Raw genomic sequence first — 25631 nt, 5'->3', positions numbered from 1 at the left:
AGTTCAAAATATGTGGAAGTGATGATGTTTTAACTTAAAATATATGCTTCCAATATCATTGCTAGGTTTCTTTCTTTCATTAAAGTACTTAATTTCACATACATTAGCATTATATGTTAATGCCAATTTAATAATTTCTCTCTTAAGCAACCAAATACATATCAACCTAATTATGTAATTAGCTGATATAGTATAAACAGACCATTTAGGTAAAATCACTGTAATAGATCATCTTAATTTAACATTGTCAATAACTGTGCATTTGACATTGTACAATGTTTAATTTTTAGTCTTTTATTAAAAAAAATATGTTTGATTAACATTGCATGCCTTATCATGCAATGTCTTCCTCCTTCCTGGATTTCCAGAGCTATGGAAAATTTAAACAATCATAATTAGACATAGAGAGTATGAAGTTAGCTCTCAGCTATCCTTGTAATAGAGTAGAGCAATGGGTGGGGCAAAGATAACTTTTTAAAGTCATCTTTTTATTTTGTTTTTTTTTCCTTTAGGGACAAGGTACCCAGGATTGAACCCAAAGGGCACTTAACCACTGAAGCACATCCCCAGTCTTTTTATTATTATTATTATTATTTTGAGAGATAGAATATCACTAAGTTGCTGAGTCTGAGGTTTTCATTGTTTTACAAATTATGGCAGATTTATTTTTGTACCATAACATACATATTGTCATGTACTTTTATTCAAGTTATTTCCCTATTTGGAAGAGAAATATATAGTTGGTTTATAGGGGATTCTTCAATAAAAGTGTTGTGTTATCAGTTATGTTAAATGCAGTGACTGAATAATATGTGTCACTGGTGTATAAGAACTTATATTAAATATGTTCTTCTCTAGAGATAATTAGGAAATGTTATTCTTTATAATACAGTATTCAGTATTGTGCATGTTTTTTCAGTTATTGTATAGAAGTACCTGTTGGATCTTTTCAGAATTACTGGATCTTCAGCCTTTGCCAATTATGGCTTTAGGATGTAAAGCATATGAAGTCCTGTACAACTTCAGCCACTTTAACCCTGTGCAGACACAAATATTTCATACACTGTATCACACAGACTGTAGTGTCCTAGTTGGAGCACACACTAGATCAGGAAAGACTGTTGCAGCTGAATTAGCTATTTTCAGAGTCTTCAACAAGTATCCCTCCTCAAAGGTATGTTGAACATATTGTGTGCTTATTATATTCAATTAGAAAAGATAGTTAATGTCTCTAAAATAGCCAAGTCCAAATATTCTGGCATACCCTGGTGAATAGCTTTGTTATACTCTCAGTGAATTTTCCAGGGGGCCAGATCAGTATTAGAATAATTTGTTGCAAAATAATTGATATCAACTTTGGAGTCTTCTATGTGAATTTCTCATGTATATAGTGCTCACACATCCTCATATCTATAATTCATGGGTACTTCTTTTATGAGGTAATTAATTCTTAGCTGTACTTGTTAGGTATATAATGATTCATAATAATTCTTTGGATATAAATGAAATGCTAATACTTTAAAACACTTTGATTATACACAGGAAATATAGACTTAATTTATGCTACATTCCTCCAAATATTGATATTATCAATTAATGTCAAATAACACCAGAATCAAATAAGTATTGATTTTTATTTTTTTAAAACATATTTAGTAAATTTTTCCCAATACTATTTTAGTTTTAATAGAAATGATTTATATTTGAGGTGTTCAATGTGATACTTAAATATACATATACATTATAAAATAATTGATAGAGTGAAGATAGCTAGATATCCATCACTTCAGATAATCACATATTTTTGCAGTGGGAACATTTAATATCTAGTCAGCAAATTTCAAATCTATTAATACGATATTATTAAATACAGACACCCTTCTGTACCTTAGATGTCTAGAACTAGTTCTACATAAATGAAACTTTGTATCCTTTAAGGAATATCTCCTCATATACCCCATTTTCACCCCTCTTAACTATTATTTTAATCTGCTTCTATGAACTTGACTTTTTATTATTGCACCTGTTAGTGAAATTATTCAGTGTTTTGTTGTTTTCAGCTTATTTCTCTTAACACAAAGTATAGTATTGCAAATGGCAAGATTTTCTTCTTTTGTAAAGCTGAAAGATCTCCTATTGTGTTTCAGTTTCTTTTTTCATCCCTCTTGGGTCACTTAGACTGTTTCTTTATCTTGGCTTTTCTAATCAATGATGTAATAAACATAGAAGTGTACATGTCTTTGAGACATTGATCTCATTTCTTTTGGATATGTATTCAAAAGTAGAATTCCTATGATGCTGATGATGTTTTCCATGTGTAATTTTTTAAGGCTGTTCATGTGTATTTTCCATAATGACTTCCCCAACTACATTTCTACCAGTAGTGTGTAGCAGTTTCCTTTTCTCCACATCCTTGCCCATAACTTCATTGTTTTAATAATATTCATTCTAACAGATGTGAGGTGTTGACTCATTGTGATTTTTTAAAAAATATTTATTTTTTAGCTGTTGTTGGATATAATACCTTTATTTTATTTATTTATTTTTATGTGGTGCTGAGGATCAAACCCAGGGCCTCTCACATGCTTGATGTGTGCTCTACCACTGAGCCACAACCCCAGCCCTCACTGGGATTTTGATCTGCATTTACCCAGTGATTGGTGAAAGTAAGCACCTTTTCATGTCTGTTAGCCATTCTGTATTTCAACAGAATGATATCTATTGGCCTCATTTGTCCCTCCACCTTCTTTTTCTATAATAGAATTTTTAGCCTTTTTGTTCTTGGGCTATATAAGTTCCTTATAGGTTTTGGATATTAACACCTTACTAACATCTGTAAGTATTTTCTCCTATTACATATGTTATTTTTAAAATTCATTGATGGCTTCCTTTTCTGTGCAGAAGGTTTGTAGCTTTGGTGCACCCCTATTTGTTTATTTGCACCTTTTTTTCCTGTGTTCTTGGGAACATATTCAAAAACTCATTGCTAAGACCAGTGTCAAGATCTTTTTCCCTGTTTTTCCTCTAGGATTTTTATGGTTTCAGATCTTACATCTAAGTTTTTAGTAAATTTCGAGATGATTTTTGCATATGGTGTAAGACAAGGTTCCAGTTTCATTCTGTTAAACGTAGATGTTCAGTTTTCTCAACATCATTTATTGAAACCTATCCTTTTCCTTCTTGGTATTCTTGTTAGATTAGTGACAGGGTGTTTGTTTATTTCTAGACTCTATTCTGTTCTGTTAGTCTATGTGTATATGTTGGTGCCAGCACCATACTATCTTAATTATTGAAGCTTTGTACTATAATTTGTAGTCAAAAAGTAGAATGCCTCTAACTTTATTCTTTCTCAAAATTTCTTTGGTTTTTGGTTCTTCATGGTTCTTTAATAATTTAGATTTTTTCAATCTGTAAGAAAAATGCTATTGGCATTTGTTAGGCATTATATTGAATCTGAAGATTGTTCTGGGTAGTTAGTTTCTTACTTTTTTCAGTTAAACATTTAATTTTATTTTATATGCTTATAAAACAGCATAATGTGTCTCAGATTGCAATGAAGTCTACATTACTGGGAAGTGGAAGCTGGAAAAGGAGACTGTGATCCAGAATAGGTAGACACTTTTTCATACTTTATGATGGCAAGTTTCACAACTTCACTGGAGCTTTATTCCTTGATGAAATAGATGAACTGTGATTGCACACGTTTATTCTGGTTCTCATTGTTGAGGAATTTTTTCTGTTGTTGTCAGTACTCCTTGAATAAATGTAGGAACAGGGCAAACTTAATTTAACTAAATAAAACTCCAAAGAAAACATAATGATTTCATTACATGAAATCAATCAGGGGCTTCCAAATTTTTCCACAGTTTGTTAAAGAAAGAAAATCAGGTTTTTGTTCTACCCCCACTACCAATTTATTGTGTGACACAAGGAATGTCACAACTTCTCTGGAACTTTTTCATAAAAAATTGTATTAAATCATTTCTAAAGTCCCCATAATTTCTGAAATTCTAGAATTCTTTGATTTCAGCTATAACACTATGAAAAAGAAAGGGTTTTTTTCTTTTTTTATCATTATTATTTTTTTTACATGACAGTAGAGTATACTTTGAAATATTATACATACATAGAATAAGTTGTAACTTGTTACAATTAGGATACTGTTACTGTGGTTGTACATGATGTAGTGTTACACTGGTCATTTATTTATAAATGAGGATAGGAATGATATGCCATATTCATTCTACTGTCTTTCCTATTGCAGTCACCCCCTCCCTTTGCTTCATTTCCCTTTGTCTAGTCCAGTGAATTTCAAATCCCTCCTGTTTGTTGTGACTTATCCACGTATCAGAAAGAGCATTCTGCCTTTGGATTTTTGTGACTGACTTATTTAATTTAGCATGATATTCTTTAGTTCCATTTACTTACAAGCAAATGCATAATTTCATTCTTCTGTATGACTAAGTAATATTCCATTGTGTATATATACCACAATTTTTCATCCATTCATCTCTTCAAGGGCACCTAGGTTGGTATCATAGCTATTTTGAATTGAGCTGCTATAAACATTGAAGTAGCTGTGTCACTGTAGTATGCTGATTTTAAGTCCTTTGGATATAAAGAAAGGAGTGGAATAACAGTGCAATACAATCATAATTTTTTTGCATTACGATTCTTAATACACCTTTATACCATAATTTATTAAATCTCTGTATTTATAGTGTTGACTCTAGCTCAGCAGTTCCTTCGACACAGAATGTACAACCAGTCCAAGTGTTCTAAGGAATCTCCAGACTGCTTTCTGAGTATTTTCACCAATTTGCACTCCCACCAACAATATATAAATGAACTTCTGCCATTCTGACTGGGGTGAGATGGAATTTCAGTGTAGCTTTGATTTGTGTTTCTCTAATTGCTAGAGATGTTGAACATTTTTTCATATATTTTTTGACCATTCATATTTTTTCTTCTGAGTAGTGCCTGTTTAGTTCCTTAACTTATTTGTCATTTAGTTTATTTGTTTTTGTTGTTGTTGTTGTTATTTACTTATTTATTTGGTTAAGTTTGTTGATTTCTGTATATATCCTGGAGATCAATCTCTGTCTGAGATGCTGGTGGCAAAGATTTTCTTCCATATTGTAGGCTCTCTGTTCACATTCTTGATTGTTTCCTTTGCTGTGAAGAAACTTTTTATTGATTTTTTAATTGATTCTTTATTTTATTGCTTGTGCTTTAGGAATCTTATTGAGGAAGTCCTTTCCTAAGCCAACATGGTGGAGCATTGTAATGCATTCTGCTGTCATATATTAAACAAAATCAAAAGGAAAAGTTAATACTCTAGTTTGAGACATTTTTTAAACAAGTGCTATTTTAGTGAATAATGTATTTTATAAAATTGGAACAGCTAAAATATATGACTGGAATTTTTTAAGATCTGCATTAATCCCACTATTGGGATTTTCTATTTCTGTCATTCCTGAAGTTGCACTATAAAGTCATACAAATTTCTTTCACATTTATTACTTTATTCAGTTACATAACTATAGAATCATAGATGTTTGTTTTATCCTATTGGTTAAACTGCCTTGCTGTCATTTTTATTTTGCTTCTCAAATTGTCTCAGATTAAAATTTTCTGTAAAGACTGATTGATAGTTCTAATTTTGTGCCTTTGTTCTCATTTAGATACATGGGTACTCTTAGTCATAGAAAGTATTAGCTCAGCAGTTTTCCAAGATACAGCCCTCCTAGCAATTGAAAATTATATACTGCATTCATGGGACAGCAACCTGATCCTGTCCTTTATGGATGGGACTTCGTACACCACCTCTATAATTTTCCTCTGCTGTCATTTTACTATGAAACCTTAGGAAGATCACTTAACCCCTGATGTCTGAGTTAAAACAATATCTTACAAGCATGAAGCATTATTAATTGTCATAAAGTAAAACAATAAAATTGGGAACTCAAGTAAATAAATCTTAGGATTCTCATGGTTAGTAGTTTTTCTATATCCTTACGGTGTCATAATGACTTAACATTAAAAATTTTTTATTCTCTTTATTTTATAGAGAGCCTTCTGAAATTTGCAAAATAGATCTTTTAAAGTTTATTGGCAGGGTTTTTTTTAAATCTAAATTTCAAAATAGTACTTTGACATTCTTATTCATATAACAACATCTAATAAATTAATAATATATTACATTTCACATAGCCAATATTATATTTTTCTGTACTCTCTATAATTATAGAGATGCATAAGATATATGTGAGTGCACATGTATGTACACATCTCAGAGTCAGAGAAGAGGAAAGTAAAGGACACAGAAATAGTTTCCCAGCCCTGGGTTTGGTCCCCAGCAGCACCAAAACAACAACAACAACAACAACAACAAAAGATGGGTAAACTCAAAAAAGGCCTTTTAATTGAGGATACTATAAGAGAGGTCTATGTCTCATTGACAAATGCTTCCGATGTATAGTAGATTAAGAAGCACAGAAATATCTGATGATGCCAGGAAGTGGAACTGCTATGGAGCAGGGCTCAGGTAACCTTTTAGAAATATTTGCCTATGTGTACACTAAGCATAGGCCCAGTGGTTTGGCAGTGTATTGAAGAATGTCAGTTTTAGAATTGCAGAGTCAAATGCAGTTATCAGTGAAAATAGTCCTAAGGTAGTATCAAATTTAACAAAAGAAGTCCTTAGTCAAATCCTTAATCCAATACTTGCAAGAAATGTTTTGATACAGCAAATGACAGGTAATCTTCAGAACTACTCTTAGTAAAATTCTTTGAAAATTTTAAATGTTTATAATTAAACCAAATGAAAACAAAGGTTAGTGTAGCACAACAGGCTTTAGAAAGCTTCTTCAAATCATTCTGCTAAAAAGACAGGTAGATTATCAGTCAATAACATGTCTATCATGACATGTTTCAAAGAATATCAATAGTTTGAACATATATTTGGAGGTTTTGTGTCACCTAAGATGTGCTGGAAAATTTTCAATACCTGTAGCATCATTATTAAGATGACTTTGGCCCAATGCTTGGCATATAGTAGATATCAGTTTCAGAATGAAATAAATATTTCAGTTTTTCCTTTCTAGTTTTTTCATAAGAAAAATTTGGAAAGGGTAGATTTATTCTATGTATATAGATTCCCACTTATTTTAAGATTTTCTACCAAATCTGAATTGTCTACCAATAAATGTAGTCTCTGTTATAAATATTTGTGTAGTGTTATCAAATTCATAAAGAGCAGAGTAAACTCTAATCTGGCTGCTCTCCTGGCCAGATTTCCAGAAGCTAAGATCTTGCCATAAAAACCTGATGACGTTTTATTAATGGGTATTTAAAAGCAAATAGTTTTAAGAAATGAGATTACTCTTGAATGATTTACTTTTACAAAGATTCACACAGTGGTGGAGAAAAGTCATCCTGGATAGTCAAAGGTACAGTTTAACTCCAAAGGATAATAACCAGAACACCCCTTAAAAGAAAGCACCATTCCCCACTAGGGAAGCAGCACTGAGCTGGTGTATTTAGCATGTCCGAAACTAACACAAATGTGTGTATTTTGCAGTGTTAAACACCTTTAATTACTCTTGTGGATTTACAAGCAATCTCCCTTCAAGGACTATAATATAATTTGGGAGGCTATTTTCTCATGGGTAACTTTACCTGTAAGCTTTTGTGTGACAATTCAATGATGGTGCATTGAGGATATGATGCTATTATGAAGGATCATTCTCCCCGAAATTCCTCTCTGCATCCCCACATAAAAACCCTTTTCCAGGTTGGGGCTGTAGGAAATGAGTAATGCTTAACCAATTTGTGTGATCAATTCACTTAAGCAGCTATTGTGAAATGTTAATCACAACTTTAATTTGTACTGTATTAGCATTTTGATTAACTTGTAGGCTTGCTAGCACACTTGAAGTGCTGTTACTCATAGTTACAGCTCGAAAATGACTTTTTTATTAATTAAGTTTGTTAGACAGCAGCTGAGCTTCCTGAATGCTAACCTTCTGGGGGTACAAGTTCAGGAGAAAGTTACTATGAACAACTGTTGCTATTGGAAAAGATTCTTATAAATGTACTTACAGCATTTTAATTATTGACAAAATATTGTATCATTACTTGCAACTGACCTGAACCTTTAAAAGAGTGTGCCTTTCTGTCAAGAAAGCTTTTTATAGGTCTTCCCAACACTGTAAAACTTTGGGGAGCTCTTGAGGTAAATAATGCATTTGCTAGCAGATGTCTGACAACTAATGTTTTAACAAGCTGCCTAGGATAAACTTCCATGGTTATGTTATTGTTTTGTAATGAACTTTTAATTTGAGAATAGTTTTAGATTTCCAGGAAAGTGGCAAAAATATAGAGTTCCTGTGTACCTTGAACCTGCTTTTCCTCTAGTGTTAGTAGCTTATATACATTAATAAGCTATTTTTGCTATCAACAAAAGTGCATATTCATTCATAACCCTCTAATTTTTATTTCATATCTTTTCTGTACTCAAGAATTTCATTTAGAATACCACATTACTTAACTGTACTCTTCATGTCTCAGACTCCTCTTATCTTGGCTGTGACAGTTTCTCATACTTTTTTGTTTTTCCATTAATAACCACTTGATTTTTATAAATCAATGCAATTTTCTTCTCATTCTGGACTAACTAAATCTTTATTTTAAATCTGATAACAGTATATTATCTTCATATCATTTAACCTGAATAGAATTAGCAACATCACCAGCCATTTTGACATTCAACATGATATGATTTTCCTGTGCTGTTGCAGTGCCTGTAAAATCACTGGTGACAGCAAGATGACTCCAAGAGATACAGGGGGCAGGGGTCCCTGGAGGAGGAGGGAGGATCAAGAGAAGAGGAAAAGAGGGTACAAGTCTATAGAATGTGCCCTCTATGTAGAAAAAGCCTGGAACATTATCTGTTCAGCTCCACTCATGCATCCTACAGCCAGAATCTTGACAACACTGAGGGTTAAACTGACAGATTTCTCAAATTGAACTTTAGATTTTAGGAGAAATTTTTAATAATAAATCTTAGAGCCAGATTTATTAATATACCTTTTTATGGTATCATTTTTCTTCTAATGATGTCATTTTTTTTTCTTTTATTAGCCTAGGTCAGTGATTCAGTTATCTTACACAGAAGCTGACTTAAATTGATCACAGTACTCAATTTTCCTATTCTACCCTTGAATTATTTAACTTCAGAATTCAGGTGTGGCCAAAAGGTAAAGGCCTAAAGATCAAATATTCAGATGTAGTTATAACCAATGGTAGATTAAAATTAATTTTTAAATTTTATGTGTTTAAAACTTATGTTAACATAAGTTTTAAATTCACTCGCAGAGATAATAATTAAATAAACACATAATTTTATCTGCAGTTTATAATTTCAGCTATGTAAACAAAATAGAATCAGATGTAAGCCATCTCAAATCCTTTTGAAACAAGACAGGGTGCAAGTCAGCAGAAGTAATGGGTTATTGTGCAATGAGCATAGATCTGAGAGCAATCCTTAACTCCGTCCCATTTTTTTTTTTTTTTTTTACCAGAGGGATGACATAGTGAGTTTCAGTTTCCCTGTCTGTGGAAAGCAGGTAATACTGATGCCTGCCTCATAGTTGGTATTGTTAAGGTTTAAATGATAGCCATTAGTGAAAGTGTTTTATACTATATATTACTGTACAAATATTTTCATTATATTATATATACATACTGTCTACACAGTCTGGACTTTATATAATTCACCATTTGAATCTTTTCACAATAATTGCATGAGATTCATAATACTTGCTATAAAATATAAAGATATTGTCAAACTTAAAGTATTAGCTGTTTAAAGTATAATTGGCAATCTCAGAAAATAAGAAGAAAAATATCAGTAGATTTGAATAAATCTAATATGCAATAATAGTTCTAGCACTATAAAACTGTGGTTGAATTTAAATGCTAAGACCAAGATTGATGAACTTAGGGAATTCTTGAAATGGATTCAAAATAAATGTTGAGGACATGAAATGTATCCAAGTCAAAAAGCACACCTTGATTTTAGGAGTCTCACACCCAAAACATATTTCCTTCTAGAGATTGTTCATTTTCTAAGTTCTCACTGATTAAGCTTTTTCTTCTGGTTTGTTTTTTGCCATTGCTGATTTGTTTTGCTTTACCCTTGTATATAACCAAGTACTTCAGAAGCTCTTGCACTTCCCATATGGGGAGGAGTTCTAGCAAGAGTATACTGTCTCTTTTTATTTTTTTGCCTCCTTCTTTCACCTTATCCTTTTTTCTCTCCTCCCTTCTCTTGTTCTCTTGCTGAAATAGAGGCAGATACACACACCATCTTCATTTCTTTCTCTCTAAAACTCTTGAGTTGGCTGATTCTTTTACTCCCAACAGTAAGAGTAGACCTCCCTGGGTCTCTCCAACCACTTCCTTCTCAGATTCCTGCTTCTTCCATCTATGTTGTTTTTAATTTTCATTGTACATAAGATTTGTTTTCAAGTGTCTCCCAATCTCTAGATCTCTTTCCCCACCTTCCTTAATCACCAGTTAATAGCCTTCAGCTCTCCATCTTCAGTTCCATCACAGTAGCTTAAACAAATATTCTTATGTATATCATAATGATATACATCCCAAACTCCTTTACTCTTATTGCTGTTATATCCAAACCACTTCAACCCCCACCTTTGTGATATCATCTTCCAAGTCATCTCTTTAGCTGCAGCATTTTTGTCAATCAACTTGAGTAAACATTTCTGATACTATGACCTGGGATCTCTTCTCTCTTTCCTGAACCCTCAGTTTATTCCTCAGTCCCATTATAACCTCACTTGCCACCTAAATAGCATCAGTCCTAGAGTTAGCCATTTTAACAATAATGCCAGGATTCCCTAAAAGATCTTATCTCCTTGGGAAACACCTGAATTCTCTGCTTTCACACCCAAATTATTCATTATTGCTGTAAACAACCACAGGGCACTGCTAATTTTTGCTACTACAGAGTCATTGAAACTCACAGCAGCTCTAATTTTGTTTTGTTGTTTTCCACATCTTTCATCCTACCAGTAATTATTCCCAACATTTTTCTTTCTCACAGCATAAGATATCACCTCCAATTTACAGAGATTACTGAAAGCCTCTGGCATCAGTATCATCAGTTTCTGGACCTCAGAAACCCTCATCTTCTGAACTCAGGAGGGTTTTTTTCCTCTATATAGCTTATTTTGTATTTAGTATAATCTATCCCCAACCTTAAGAATCTTATAGCCCACCTAAAATGATAAAAAGCAAACTTCATAAAAACAAATAATTACATAGTATGAGTGTATTGGTATTTAATCACTGAAAGAGTAAAGCTTGGACAGAAGACAAACCTTAAAAAGTACGTAATCAAATTATATTTTTCAGTTGAGGAAAATAAATACCAGGAGTTAAGGGATTTGCCCAAGGTTTCATAGTAAAATTAGAGGCACACAACTCGAAACTGTCATTCTGAGTCTCTTTGAAGTGCACCACACACCACCTTCAAATCAGTGTCAGATATTCATGAATCATACTATTGTTTACACTTTATCCAAAATTTAAAATGTTGGCCTTCCATTTTCTTCAATTCCATATCTGCAGATTCAATCAGTGGTACATTAAAAATGTAAAGGGAAGAAATTGTATCTGTATTGAATATGGACAGCATATTTTTTCATCATATTTCCTAAACAATTCAGTATAACATCTAATTGCATAATGTTTACAATTTGTTTGGTATTGTAAGTAATCTAGAGAGAATTTAAAGCATACAGGAAGATACATACAAATTCTCCACTTTAAGTAAGAGATTGACCATCTGTGAATTTTGGTATCTGCCAGGGTCCTACAACCAATCCCTCATATATACCAAGGGATGACTGACTACATTCATTTTAAATACAGTGTGTTGTCAGAAAAACTTCTCAAAGTTTCATTGTTAAATCTATACCCATTTCTCATAAAATCTGTAATTCTAGTTTATAGCCCCATTTAAATTCTACACACCTTCCATATTACCCACAATGTTGTTAAAGTAAATCATTTGGATTGAATTTGAATCCCACTTACCAGAATTATGCAGGCTTAGACATGTTTCTTTACCTCTTTTAGCCACAATTTTTCCATCTGTGAAATAGGCTTAAATTCAGTATCTTACATAAAACATTTTACAGAATTTTTGGCAAATAGTAGACACTTAACAAATGTCTGTTCTTGGCCTTGATAATCCTTAGATATCCTCCTCCATTATTCTTTTCTGTCTTTCCAGATCTCCTGGTAACCTCAATTCTACTCTCTCTACTTCTGCCACAGACAGGGTGGCTCATATACCTCTTTGACAGGATTTCAGAGTCCAGAGCTCCAGTCTGTACTTTCTCCACAGCTCATTTTCACCTGAACTTCTTACCTGGCTTCATAGTAGCACCCCAGTTAAAATGTTTTCAAGATCAAACTCATCGCCTCCTTTTCAACCCACCCCTCATCAGCAAATGACAATAGCCCCACTGTTTCTAGTAATAAGGATAAGGGTTTTCTTTGGTTACATTGTAATTTTATAAATGCATAGTATACTAGAAATCACATTTCCAATCTGCCATGACTGTATATGAGAAATTGTTTTGAATCAGCAATCAATTGAAATTGGTGCCAATGTGGTAGAAGGTCTTATGCAGTGAGCCCCCATGTATTTTCCCCCTGTACTCAGAATTATTCTTTGTCTGATAGATAGTGTGCCAAAGAGAAAGTGGTTAAGAGGTGAAAGGGGATTTAGTATCTACCTAATATTAATGTAAAGTTGCTAAAAAATGTCCAGGGTTCTTTCTCAATGTACTGAAGAAGCCTTTTATTGTTAAGCCTTGCATCTCTGTAAAGGACTTCAAGGTAACATGGAAACTAAGCCATATTCTCCACTGTAGCCAAAGCCAGACTCTGGAGAGGAGCATATTAAACCTTATCTGCCAGACAGACTACTATAAAGATAAGGAGATAGAGTAGTCAGTTCTTCTAGGCTCAGTATCATCAGTTTCTGGACTGATGATACAGTCCAGATACAGGTACATACTACCAGGATCCCCCAGCTTGTTTACCTAGACCACCTCCATTTTTACCTCCTATTAGTTAACACACTTCTGAAGAGTAAATTGAACTTTCCCACTGAATTGAGAAGGCCCACACCTTCCAGTTTGACCTAAGTTGCAGGATCGGATTTTGACCTTCTCTCCTGGCTTTCCTATAACTGCACACCTCTTTTGATGGACCTGTACTTTCCATCCCATGCATCTCCTTTGCCCTTCTACTACTGCCCAGTGTAGAAATCAACAACAAAAAGATCAAAGAAAATTCCTGTTAGAAAGAATGGGTTGATTTAGGATGTCTTCATCTTACCATAGAGGAACTTTAAAATAGGCATTTGTCCATTAGTTTCCATTCTGTAGCATAGTATATTAGGTACTAATATAGTAAGTAGAACATTTCATTTTAACCTCATAGAATACCTAAAAGGAAATATGATACCTTTTTTGTGGGGGGATTGTTGTTGGAGAACTCAGGTTTATGATTTCGGCATACCCAGATGAGCTAATGCTCTAAAATTCTGGACCCCAAACTGAGGTTACGTGGAACTTTTGTAGGAAATTTGATATTATTTCTTTTAACCATTACAACATTGGTGAGTTTGAATTACTGAAGTGTGTGACCAAGGATCATGCACAGGAATTCTTCAATAAGTAGTACACAGATGCAGAATGAATGCAGTGAAATACCTCCAAGTGACATCACAAAGTGACCTTCACCACAGGCAGCAGTTTCTCAAAAACTGTAAGCTTACATTTCTAAGAGGTATATTAAAAAAAAAAAAAACTAGCACTTAAACTACACTCTTACAAGGACCAGGACCTTTGTAAGAGTGTTACTTACAAAGACCAAAACTGTAAAGTAATGTAATGTAATGTAAACCAATGTTTCTTCTTCATTTCCCCCTCTGATGCCTGTCTGTATCATATAAGGCATCAACCTTTATAAAGCTGGATATTTAAGGTCTTCCTGTTCAGAAGTCAGGACCATCTTTAGTTTTGTTGCTTTTAGGCATGACGTAACAAACTGGACCAGGCAGCTTAACATGTAAGGAGTGAATCAGGCCTACGAGTGTCATAGCAAGGGGTCTTGCCAAGGGCAAGAGCCAGGCTTCCCGGCCAGGTTCACCTCTTAAATTTTTCAAGTTTCCATTGTCATGGCAACTCCAGATCACCTTCACCCATGCTGACCCGTTCCAATTGGATTACAGATTTTATGGTTAGAAGGAACCTCATTTTTTTTTATCTCCCAAAGTTTCAGGATCTGGTCTTCAGCAGTTAACATATAGTTTGCTAAAGAATGTGACATTCTGTCCACTTAGGCCAGGCAGGGCTGCAAGTATCTTGCTTCTTGGAAAAGAAAGCATGTGGAGGTGAAATATGATACTCTTCTATTAGTGAGAAGCTTAGGTTCAGTAGGGTAAAGTGATCTTCCTGAGTTATAAATGGGACAGAATTAGGATACAAATCTGTGTGAGTGTGACATCAAAACGTGTTTTATCTTCTGTTTTGTACAGTAACTTAGGCAGAATTTACTATAATTCTTATAATTTTTTAACCTATATTCTTTTGTTAGTTTGTTACTGAGGATTGAACCCAGGGGTGCTTAACCACTGAGCCATATCCCCAGCCCTTTTTATTTTTTAAGACAGGGTCTTGCCAAGATGCTTAGGACCTTAATTACATTACGGAGGCTGGCTTTGAACTTAAAATCCTCCTGCCCCAGCCTACTGCGCCCCTCCCCTGACTCAGGCAATGGCAAGGCCCTACTGAGGTGGATGGCACAAGGCGTCCATCCTCTGGAGGAGCGCAGTATGTTTCTGGGAATGGGCTAATTTGTTTTTGTATTCCTTTAATTAGTTGTGACTTCTCATATGACCATTAAGTATGAAGGAAAAAAACATGACTTTCCCAATTAATACAACTACTTCTAAAGAATGGATCTGTTTGCTCTAAATGCAATGATTCAGCTGTGGAGTGTAAATTATTAATGTCTAATGAAAAACTCCCTGTATTCCTGTCAAGAAAGTTTTTGAGAAATTAAATTAAAATCTAGAGAAGAAAAATTAATGTTAAGAAGACAGATTAGTGCTTAGTACTGGGCAACTTGTTCTTGTTCCTGTCCACAATGGTTTGTGCTCCTACTCTTGTTTGATTAAAATTAATCACAAGTCAACCACTTGCCATAACCATGGCACCAGTTCCAGTCAGTAAGTCAAGAAAGAATAGTCAAGGTATAGGCCAATAGTTTGGGACATTTGTAATTATTATTAAAAGTTAACTAAGCAGAAACAGCTCAAAGCAAAACATGAACTGAAAGTACAAATGTTTGCTTATGCATAAGCCAAGATACATTCTTCTATTCTGATTGTAGCTAGGTAATATTTTGTTTCTTTGAATAAGGATTCCTGTTTTCTAACCACAAAGTACTGTGAGCCTGCCAAAATGAAAAGTATATATGATCAAGTTCACAAGTAAAGATTGGGATCAACACCTGCACTTTGGTGTCTGTGTTGTTTCTCCACCCCTCTTTCGCCGACTTCTCACCATCCGTTCGTCTCCTGAGACCCCCTGTTGGAGCTGGTCTCCGACACCAGCCTCCTGAGCCACTGGGATTATAAGCTTGTACCATGCGCTTTCCAGTGTGCTTTAGTAGAACAGGTATTTTTTTAGTGTTCTTTGCTAGGGCTGGAGTTATAGAAAATAATTCCAGATTCTTGCTGTCAAAGAACCTATAGTTCAAAGGACAAATGTGTAAACAAAAAGTCATGCTATAATAATGATGGCATTCCTCAAAAGCAGCAAAGGCATAGAGAAAGAACTAAATCCATCTGAAAGAATCAGTGAAGGGCTGGGGATGTGGCTCAAGCAGTAGCGCGCTCTCCTGGCATGCATGCAGCCCGGGTTCGATCCTCAGCACCACATACAAACAAAGATGTTGTGTCCGCCAACAACTAAAAATAAATAAATAAATATTAAAAATTCTTTCTCTCTCTCTCTCTCTCTCTCTCTCTCTCTCTCTAAAAAAAAATCAGTGATGTTTCATAATATCAGTAGTGTTTAAGCTAGACCCAAAGAATGAATAGGAATTTCTCAGGTGAACAAAAGGAATGATATTTGTTTTACAAAATAAATAAATAAAAGCAAGGGTAAATGTAAAAAAATACCAGTAATTTTCTAGTGCTCTATGCAAGGGGATGGCCAGAGAGAAAAGTAAGGACCAGATAAATCAAGGACCAAATAGATAGTGGGGTGTTGACCATCTGTAATGCAGAGAGACATGTTAGTTTTGTTCTCCTGACCAAATGATGACATTGAAGAAATTTAAGCAGGGGAATGACATGACCAGTTTTACCCCTTTAAAAATTCAATTTGAAAAATTTTAAAGTACAAATTAAAGGAAAATTATGAGATTGATAATAAAGGAAATTTATATAACATTCCAGCAGAGACAAGGAGCGTCAGTATCAAGTAGTGGGGAGGAGACAACAGGAGCACCAGGGCGGGGTGAGCAGAGAGAAAAGGGGAATAGCATTTGGTTCACCACACAAACCTCAAAACCTTTTATCATTCCGAATTCTTGATCTACCCACCTGCCTTTTCTGTAAACTAATAAAAGATAATAGTTTTTCAATTCGTGATATGGCCTTTCATTTATTTCACATGATAAGCACTAATTTTGCTTTTTTTTTCCTAAATTTTCACATCTGGATCATAAAATGAAAAATTCTGGGGAAGTCTCATAAATTTTATGCAAACTTTCAACTTTATCGTCAAAACTTCAGTTAAAAACATATCGTTCATTCATTCAGCTCTCCTGGTATGTGAGTTTTGGGTCTGGAATTTATTTCCAGTCAAGTTGTAATGTAAAATCACATGTAAAATTGCCATACTTACTCCGCATTACAAGTTATGATATTGAATTAGGTATAATTATTCATTTTTCCTTTTCCTTTTCCCTTAGCAAGTCTCAAGAGTTACAACTAGTGAACTACTTTTTCTGTATGTAGCATATATTCATCATAAGCTGCTTGTTTCCTATACTTCACAGAAAAAGTGCATTTTTCTTCATTGTAAAGAAAAATATAAATATATCTTCTCTGAATTCATAAATATGTACATTCATATGTGTACACACAGTCATACATGCACATAAAGACACATATATTTATTACACCAACATTCAGGCTTTATGATGTATAACTAGCAGGTTAGCAGGTACTAAAAATTATTTTGACCATCCTTTAACACTAATTAGGGTATGCAAAAACTTTATTCTATTTCCCTGTAATGTATATAAAGAGATCATAGGTTAGTTTAAACAAATTTATTAAAATAGTTTACTTTTTGTAAATTAGAAAACACAGAATTGGAAATTTGCAACTTAGAAGAAGAATGTGTCTCTATCAAAATTCTTAGAAGTACAGGAAATTGATTTTACTAGAACAGCTTAAAATTATTTCAAAATTAATAGATTTTTGTTCAATATTTTTAAATATTTTGCTGTCAGTGAGATATTTACCATTAAAGTATCATTGTAATGCTTTGCTAGGTACATCCAAAAATAAGAGTGGAGTCTTAAAACTGTATGAAATAACTGCCTAAGATCATAATATTAACTTATGTGTCTTTAAGACAGCATTCTCCAGAATCTAATTTAATTCAAATGGCTTTGCCTGTGTAAACTTCTAAGATTTCACTGTTTAAACTAATAAGATTTCACTGTTTAATTTTGCTTTAAGCAAATGCAGCATTTTGTTTGTTCATAAAACATTGGATTAAATGTATAGACTGATATGAATAGCTCTCCATCATTCCACATGTACCACTGGCAATTGCCCCTTTGTGTATTATTGTTATTGTGGATGTGGTGTATTATTCTCATTGAGAACAGGATTCTATTCTTAAGTTGCTCTTTGGGGAAAATGAGTGTTTTACAAGAAAACCTTCTCTCTCCTTACCATCATAAATAGTTTTCAAATTTAAAAGACTCTGTGAAGGGCCTGGGGTTGTAACTTAGTGGTGGAGCACTTACCTAGCATGCATAAAGCACTGGGTGCAATTCTCAGCATTGTGTATAAATAAATAAATAAAATAAAGGTTTATCAACAACTAAAAAGAATTGTTTTAAAAAAGAAGAAATGCAACTACTAGTATTCTTGATATAGTGAATTATTAAGTATTTGTTTTCAAAGTACAATGAGTTTTTACTCTTAAAATTAGCTTAGGGTTTGACTTTTTTGTAGGATGTTATAGGAAATTCATTTTGCTCTCCCCATCCAATGGTAGTTTATTCTGTTTTTATTTGGATGAATAGTAATTTAGTGATAAAATGATTGATTTTTTGTTTTTGTTTGTTTTGTTAAAGCTAATGTAACATTTCCAATGGGAGAGGGTGAATGCCTTGATGTTCTTGTGACATGTGCTCTTTGCCTATTCAGGCAATGCTGGATGTGGCTGCAAAGCAAGGTTGGCTGGTGACTGCCCTGAATACCACCAACCTTGTTCAGATGTTGATCCAGGGCCGGTGGTTAAAAGATTCTTCTCTTCTTACACTACCAAACATAGAACAGCACCATCTTCACCTTTTCAGGTAATTGTCTTAATTTGCAATGTAATTTCTTAAAGTTTTTTAATGGATTTTTTTGGGGAGGAGTGGGTATTTTTGGGAATCAGACCCAGGGCTTCATGCATGCTAGGCTGTACCATTGAGCTACACCCCCAGATTCCCCAAAATTCCCTTATTAAAATACATATAGACACTGGAATTTCATGTGGTGCCTACAATATTGATTCTTTGGCTTAAAAATGCCCTTTTCCCAGAAGGAGACCTGCCCTCAGTGCCAAGATGAACCACAATTCATTTTAACCTTCTCCTACCTAAATTGTGTGTTCTCCCTTTGCAATATTAAATATGTTTCTATTTTAACTGCATTTATTCCTTTACAATATCAGCTTTATTTAAGAAAACGTTATTAAGGAGCTTTGTGATCTAAAACCAAGATAAATTGGCAGCTTCTGTTATGTAGAAGAGACTGAGGCATCTGAAATCCATTGTCCAAAGTAAACCATGGGGAGCTGGGGTTATGGCTTAGTGGTAGGGCTCGCCTAGCACATGCAAGGCGCAGGGTTCAAGCCTCAGAACCACGGAAAAATAAATAAATAAAATAAAGATATGTGTCCTATGACAACTAAAAGAAAATGTTTTTTAAAAATAGTAAATTATGAATCTGAAATGTCCAAAACTAGATAGTCAGGTGTAGTGGGAGTTCAAGATATAATCTGTACTGAGTTTATAATAGTATCAAATAATTCAACCCTTAGGTCTCACATACATGGCTGCAAATGTTTCAACAAGGAAAAGAACAGTACAGTATACAAGCTAGATTGACAGTGTTTAAATGAAAATATCCTTTCACACCAATGTTTCACAGCAGTTGAGATACCTTGCAGACAGAATGTTATTTCACAGTTATGGAGATAACCAAAATAGTCTGGCTTGCCATCATTCACCCTCTACCTCTTGTCAGCTGCATGAGGATCACAGTTATTTAAACCATCCAAGTACAGATGCCAACAAGAACCTCAGAAACACCTGGGGTCCCCTAAGAAAAATCCCTAATTTGAATCAAGTGTACTGGGTGACAGGGTGACAGGTATGCTTGAGTCCCTATCATAGGATGTCCCTGGAAACTAACAGACACATTCAGAGAGTGAGCCATAGCAACAACAGGTGGCAGGGAGAGAAGGTAGATATATCTACAACTTGTCAGAAGCTCTTCTGGTAAGGTTCTGAAGGTTATGTGAGTTGGATTTCAGCAGTATAGAAAGCACATTAAAGGCACAACCTCACACAGCATCATCTATCAGGGAATCTGCTGGAGGGTGTAGGAGATTTGTTCCAATTTTCTTATCACCCTTAAAAATTCAATATTAATGTAATTTCAACTATATTTTCTTCTTACTATAACTTTTAGGTGGCTCATGTTCCTGTGATCTGGCACAACTTAAAATTATCTCAAAGATCTCCAAAGTGTACTTTAAATTCTGTGCTCCCCAAACTTAAAATTTAAAATTTTATTCAAGTAATTATAGTTGACACTTGCACACATTCACCAAAATCATGTCAAGGTTTCATATCAGCACTTTTATCTCCATGGAAACATTGTTTCACACCGGTGCTTCCTATAGAAAGACATCCACTGCATATGAACTCTTTTACGTATTTACTGAACCTGATACATTATTTACAGTTTACAGATTTCATACAATGATAGTGATACTGCCTTAGGTTGATATAAAGAATGTTAGGCAATATTTAAAACTTAATATAATGGCCTATAAAGAGTTATATCTTAATTTTTAACAATTGTTAATATCATACACACCAGTGTTATCAGAAAATCTAACTTGTGCTTTGAAAGAGTTATTTTGTTGGTGTTGATATAAGTTCTAAGGAAATGGAAACCAGTTATAAAGTGCTCACATGCTAGGTGCCAAACTTCCAATGAGTGCCTCCCTGAACTGATTCATGCCTGTGTAGGGAAAGACCATATATTCAGCTCCATGGTCGAGAAGGAGCTACAGGCCACCAAAACAAAGCAGGTAAGGCCGCCTTACTCTGTGAAGTTGTACCAAGAGTTTTCTAACTTAGGGCATGGGTTTTGAAGTCAGTCCCGCCTGTGTTTAAATTCTGTCTTTGCCATTTACTAACCATGGAAACATTATATATATCTTATGACATTCTTATGAAAGTTAAGCAAAATAGTATTATGTAAACTGCTTTATATAGTTCTTGACATAGAATAATAATTGAACAAATGATAGTAATAGTGATTAATAACATTACTGGCATTATGAGAACTTGTTCAGTATAAGGCTTTCAAGCTTGCTTTGGAAGGCTCTATTTAGCCTTTCCATCACCAGATTGCATTACCCAGGAGCCTACTCCATCTCTTCTAGGGAGTTTTTCCCTTTTTATGGTAGGGTATATTTTCATCTAATTCCTTCAATTACTTGTTTATGTTCCACTCTTATTTTAATTACATTATTGTTCCTAGATTCAAAGAGATTATTTCAAATAAACCCCTTATTTGTTCACTATGTAACTTATAAGGAAAGTTAAATCTAAACAATCTTTGGAAGGCCAAAAACCAAATGAACAATGCCAGATACTTGGCTTTCTAGCCTTTTAAGTCTTAAGCAGTTTTACCCTAAATGTGTCAAAAGTAAATGTTCAGGATTTGTAACATGATTATATTGATTTGTATGTACAATATTAAAGAAACTTTTAAAGCATGTCTCTTTTTCTTTCCAAGTAAAACATTTTTTTGAAAAAGACTTGTTATAATTAGTTCAGGGAGAATTCACAGGTAAACTTACTTAATTTATTTGCATAAATTTCCATTCTGTTATCTTTAAAACCAAATGCAAATTGGCTCTGTCTGATATGATGATGGTTATTTTGGCTCAAAAGTGCTTCAATTTTGCAGAGCAATCTGGTGTCGGCTTTGCAGTGAGGCGATCCCAGGTAACATACAAATCCTGAATTATTCCAGAAATTAGTATGTTTAAAGCATCAATTTAAGTGCTAATTGCAGAAGTAATGAGAAAAAGCAGTACGACTGTGAGATTTACATCTCCTACCCCATCAGTATGCCTGGAACGGTTGCTGACTGGCAGAGGATTTGACTGCTAATTAAATAATTGTGTGCATGGCAGTGCTCTTGCCTGATTCGATAGATGAAGATTAATCCTCAGATAGATATGTTTGGCTGGTATTGAAATATCTTAGCAGTTTCTTTTAAAAAGCTCATGTTTTGTATACATAAATATACCTATATACCAAATAAATATATCTGTACACATTATAAGTTAAAACATAATAATAATAAGTCCTACAAAAAGATGTCATATGTAAATATAGGCCATTTAGACATTTGGAAGCTTTGTAAAGAAAAATCTCAGTGAGTTGCTAATATCAGAAAACATCATATTGGTGACTAATTTAATGGTATGAGTACAAAAACATGAAATCCTGCTTTGTGTGGTAAATATTACTTTCCTTGTTTCACAAAATTAAATGTTTTGCAGAAATTAAATATTTAAGTGTTCCCTCTACCACTTTTCTGTGTCGGCCAATATTAGAATATTAATTAGTGCAGCTTCTGAACTCAGTGACTTTTGGTTCTAGTAGGAGATAGACCATCTTTTGTACTTGAAGTACATTTTATAGCTTGACAATTTCAATTTCAGAAGTCTAGTTGTAGGCATAATTTCAAATTCACAAGACAAGTTACAGGATTGGAGTTGAAGTGAAATTTTGCATTGGATCTATTTTTTTATCTTATTTTTTAAAAAAAAATTCGTAAGTGATATTTTGGTTCATCAGGGCTACTGCGTTTGATTACATATACCAGCAACACTAAAGTCTTAGCAAACAGAAAATTAAAGCTTATAAGGAAATCCATACCATATATAAAAGAACTAAAAGGAAAACTAAAATTAAACTCGTTGTGTAACTTTAAAAATGACCTTAGAAGATAACAATTGATAAAACAGCTATTAAGAAGTTGTCTTGGGCTGAGGTTGTGGCTCAGCGGTAGAGCATTCGCCTAGCATGTGTGAGGCCCTGGGTTCGATCCTCAGCCCCCCATAAAAATAAATAAAGATATTGAGTCCACCTACAATTAAAAAATAAATAAATGTTAAAAAAGAAGTTGTCTTGACCAATAGTTACATTACCACATAATTGTAAATGTTAAAAAAAGGTTACAGTTACCTAGTCCTAAAGTTTATTGTGTTATATACTTTCCGTGGATATAAGATTCACTCTTTCATTTGTTCATTCAGCATTGTTAAGCATGTACTATTGGAATACTGATTACTCACAAATATCTTTTAATTTAAAAGGCAAGAATAAAGTTGGTAAAATATTTCTACTCTTTTAATATGTGTGATTTTAACTGGTACTTTCAGCATGATAATGCCAAAAAAAAAAACTATTTGTTTCTACAAGGAACCCTAGTCTTACAGGATTCCCTGTGTTATATGACAAGTGTCAATGGATTATACTGACATCAACAATTGCATCACAGATTTATTTTCAGATTTCCTTTATATCTCTAAGTAATGTTTTCTACCTTAAAAGTCACATAAATGTTAAAATAGATGCTTCTCTTTAAAAAATACAATAAAAACTTTTAATCCCTCTTTTTTTTTAGTATAGTCAATAACCACTCAATATGAAGAGGCATTTATAATAAGTTAAAAGTTTAGATAATAACTTTTTGGTTTATAAAAAAAAACTTAAAGAAGATTTTAAAAAACACTGTTCTACATATATTCACCTATGTACAAGTACAAGAAAAACTAGGGAAACCTGAATAATCAGTGGATTGTGTCAATGTCAGTATCCTGGTATTGAAAAATGCCACCATTGCATGATACTGGGTAAATGACCCAAAAGATGTCCATTATTTCTTTCAATTGCATTTAATTCAGAATTAATCTCAAAATTAAAAGTTTGATTTTTTCTAAAATTACACTATTTCTTAGTTGATTACTCCATGTGACATTTTTTGTTGTTTTTCCTTTTTTCTTTTTAGGCATGGAATTTTTTATCTCATTTGCCAGTGATAGATGTTGGCATAAGTGTTAAAGGCTCATGGAATGACTTAGCTGAAGGACACAATGAACTCTCTATCTCAACTCTGACTGCAGACAAATGAGATGACAACAAATGGATCAGATTGCATGCTGATCAGGAGTATGTGCTCCAAGTCAGCTTGCAGAGAGTCCACTTTGGGTTCCACAAGGTATAGTATTTGGTCTCCATTCTCAAATATTTGGCACCAACAACCAGCATGTGCCACCACACATATCTTTTCTATTACTAATGTGTCCGTGTCATTCATGAATCCTGCTTTCTCAACTGGCCTTAACCAGCAAGAGTCAGTCTTTGACAGTAGTCAGTCAGTTCTCATGTGCCATTTTTCAACCCCAGAATATCCACCTTACATAATCATATATTGCCTGGAGTACTATTTTCAAAGTGTGGTTTACACACTCAGTCTAGCAGAATTTCCTAGAGTGCCTTTATAGTATAGATTCTTGGCCCCACTACTGAATGACTGAATCAGAATCTCAGGGTCTGAGTGAATCGCAAAACTGAAGCTCTTTTGGGTGCCCCACTTGATCTTTTTTTGTTTTTGTTTTTTGTTTGTTTTTTTTTCTTGTACCTAGGATTGAATCCAGTGGCCTCACACATACTAGGTAATGCTCTACCGTCCCCAGTCCCCCCATGTACACATGATTGTTAAGGACATTAAAGTTTGAGAAGTACCGCACTAGAGGCACTTTGGTATGGGAACCACATCAGGCCAGATGCAGATGAAATTGAAGCTTTCCTTCTTAGCTCTATTGAATTTGAATAAGATGCTAAGCTTTTCTGAGACTCAGTTGCCACATCTAGCTGCTTTCTTCATTATAATGCATATGAGAGAGCTTTGTCAATTTCATACAGACCAAAAATGTACAGTAGTTTTATTTTAAATTACTATGCTCTTTTCTGTAGCCTCTGACACCAAAATTAATTATTTAGTCCTCTAAGAACATTAGTACACATAGTGTGAGCTGATTGGTTTTTAGTACCATAGTAATTGAAATAAGAAAAAATTTGTCCATTTTTTTCTTTTTATCCTAGTGGATTCAGGGTTTTTAATATCTAGAGTAACCCTCTGGGATGAGTAAGCCCCTCTGTTTTCATAGAATAGTCATATGTATTGTTACAATGTCCTTTCAGTACAGGTCTCACTTCATTTCATTTGTAATACTAAATATCAGCCAATACGAACATGAACTGATAGGCCTCTAGCATTTAAGAGCTTCAATATGAGCATTTCTAGATGACTTACTAAATTCCAGATTCCAAAAAATAATAATCATAAACTAATCATAGAAATAGTTATAAAAATCATAATAATAAAGATAAAATCATGGAGCAAAGGTAGATTTCTTTTTTTAACCTTCAAAATCTACTTTAAAATTAGATTTAATCATGTTCAAAAAAATTATAGATTTTATTCCTAACTGCTATGGAACTATATTACTCTCTGGCTCTGTTTTAAAATGCTATAACTGAAGCATCTCCCCTTGGAATACAGAGTGAAATATCAATAGGAACATGTCATTATTAATATGTTTTATGCCATAAAGTCATTGTCTTAAAGACACATTACAATAACCTTGTTTTTGTAAAAGTTGGTCCAAGATAAAGACTCCAGATTCTGTCATTACATTAGTACTGGTCTTTTGTTTTTAATTAAAAAAATATATTTTTAGATATAGTTGGACACACAATCCAACTTCAAAATATATTATAAAACTATAGTGACCCAAACTATCTGTGGTGCTAGCACAAATATAGACAAAGACTAATAAAACAGGATTTTTCAAACCCAGAAATAAATTCTTGCACTTAAAATCAAATTGTTGGCAAAGACACCA

General features: G+C 33.7%; 1 pseudogene; it reads left to right on the top strand.

Annotated features, from left to right (window-relative positions):
- LOC143386218 (activating signal cointegrator 1 complex subunit 3-like) overlaps window positions 1-25631 on the top strand; it is an 84643-nt pseudogene that overhangs the window by 20866 nt on the left and 38146 nt on the right.

Source organism: Callospermophilus lateralis, unplaced genomic scaffold, assembly GCF_048772815.1.
Source record: "Callospermophilus lateralis isolate mCalLat2 unplaced genomic scaffold, mCalLat2.hap1 Scaffold_107, whole genome shotgun sequence".
In the NCBI taxonomy this organism is placed as follows: Eukaryota; Metazoa; Chordata; class Mammalia; order Rodentia; family Sciuridae; genus Callospermophilus; species Callospermophilus lateralis.
The sequence above is the reverse complement of the archived record's forward strand: the minus strand, read 5'-3'. Positions and strand labels throughout refer to the sequence as shown.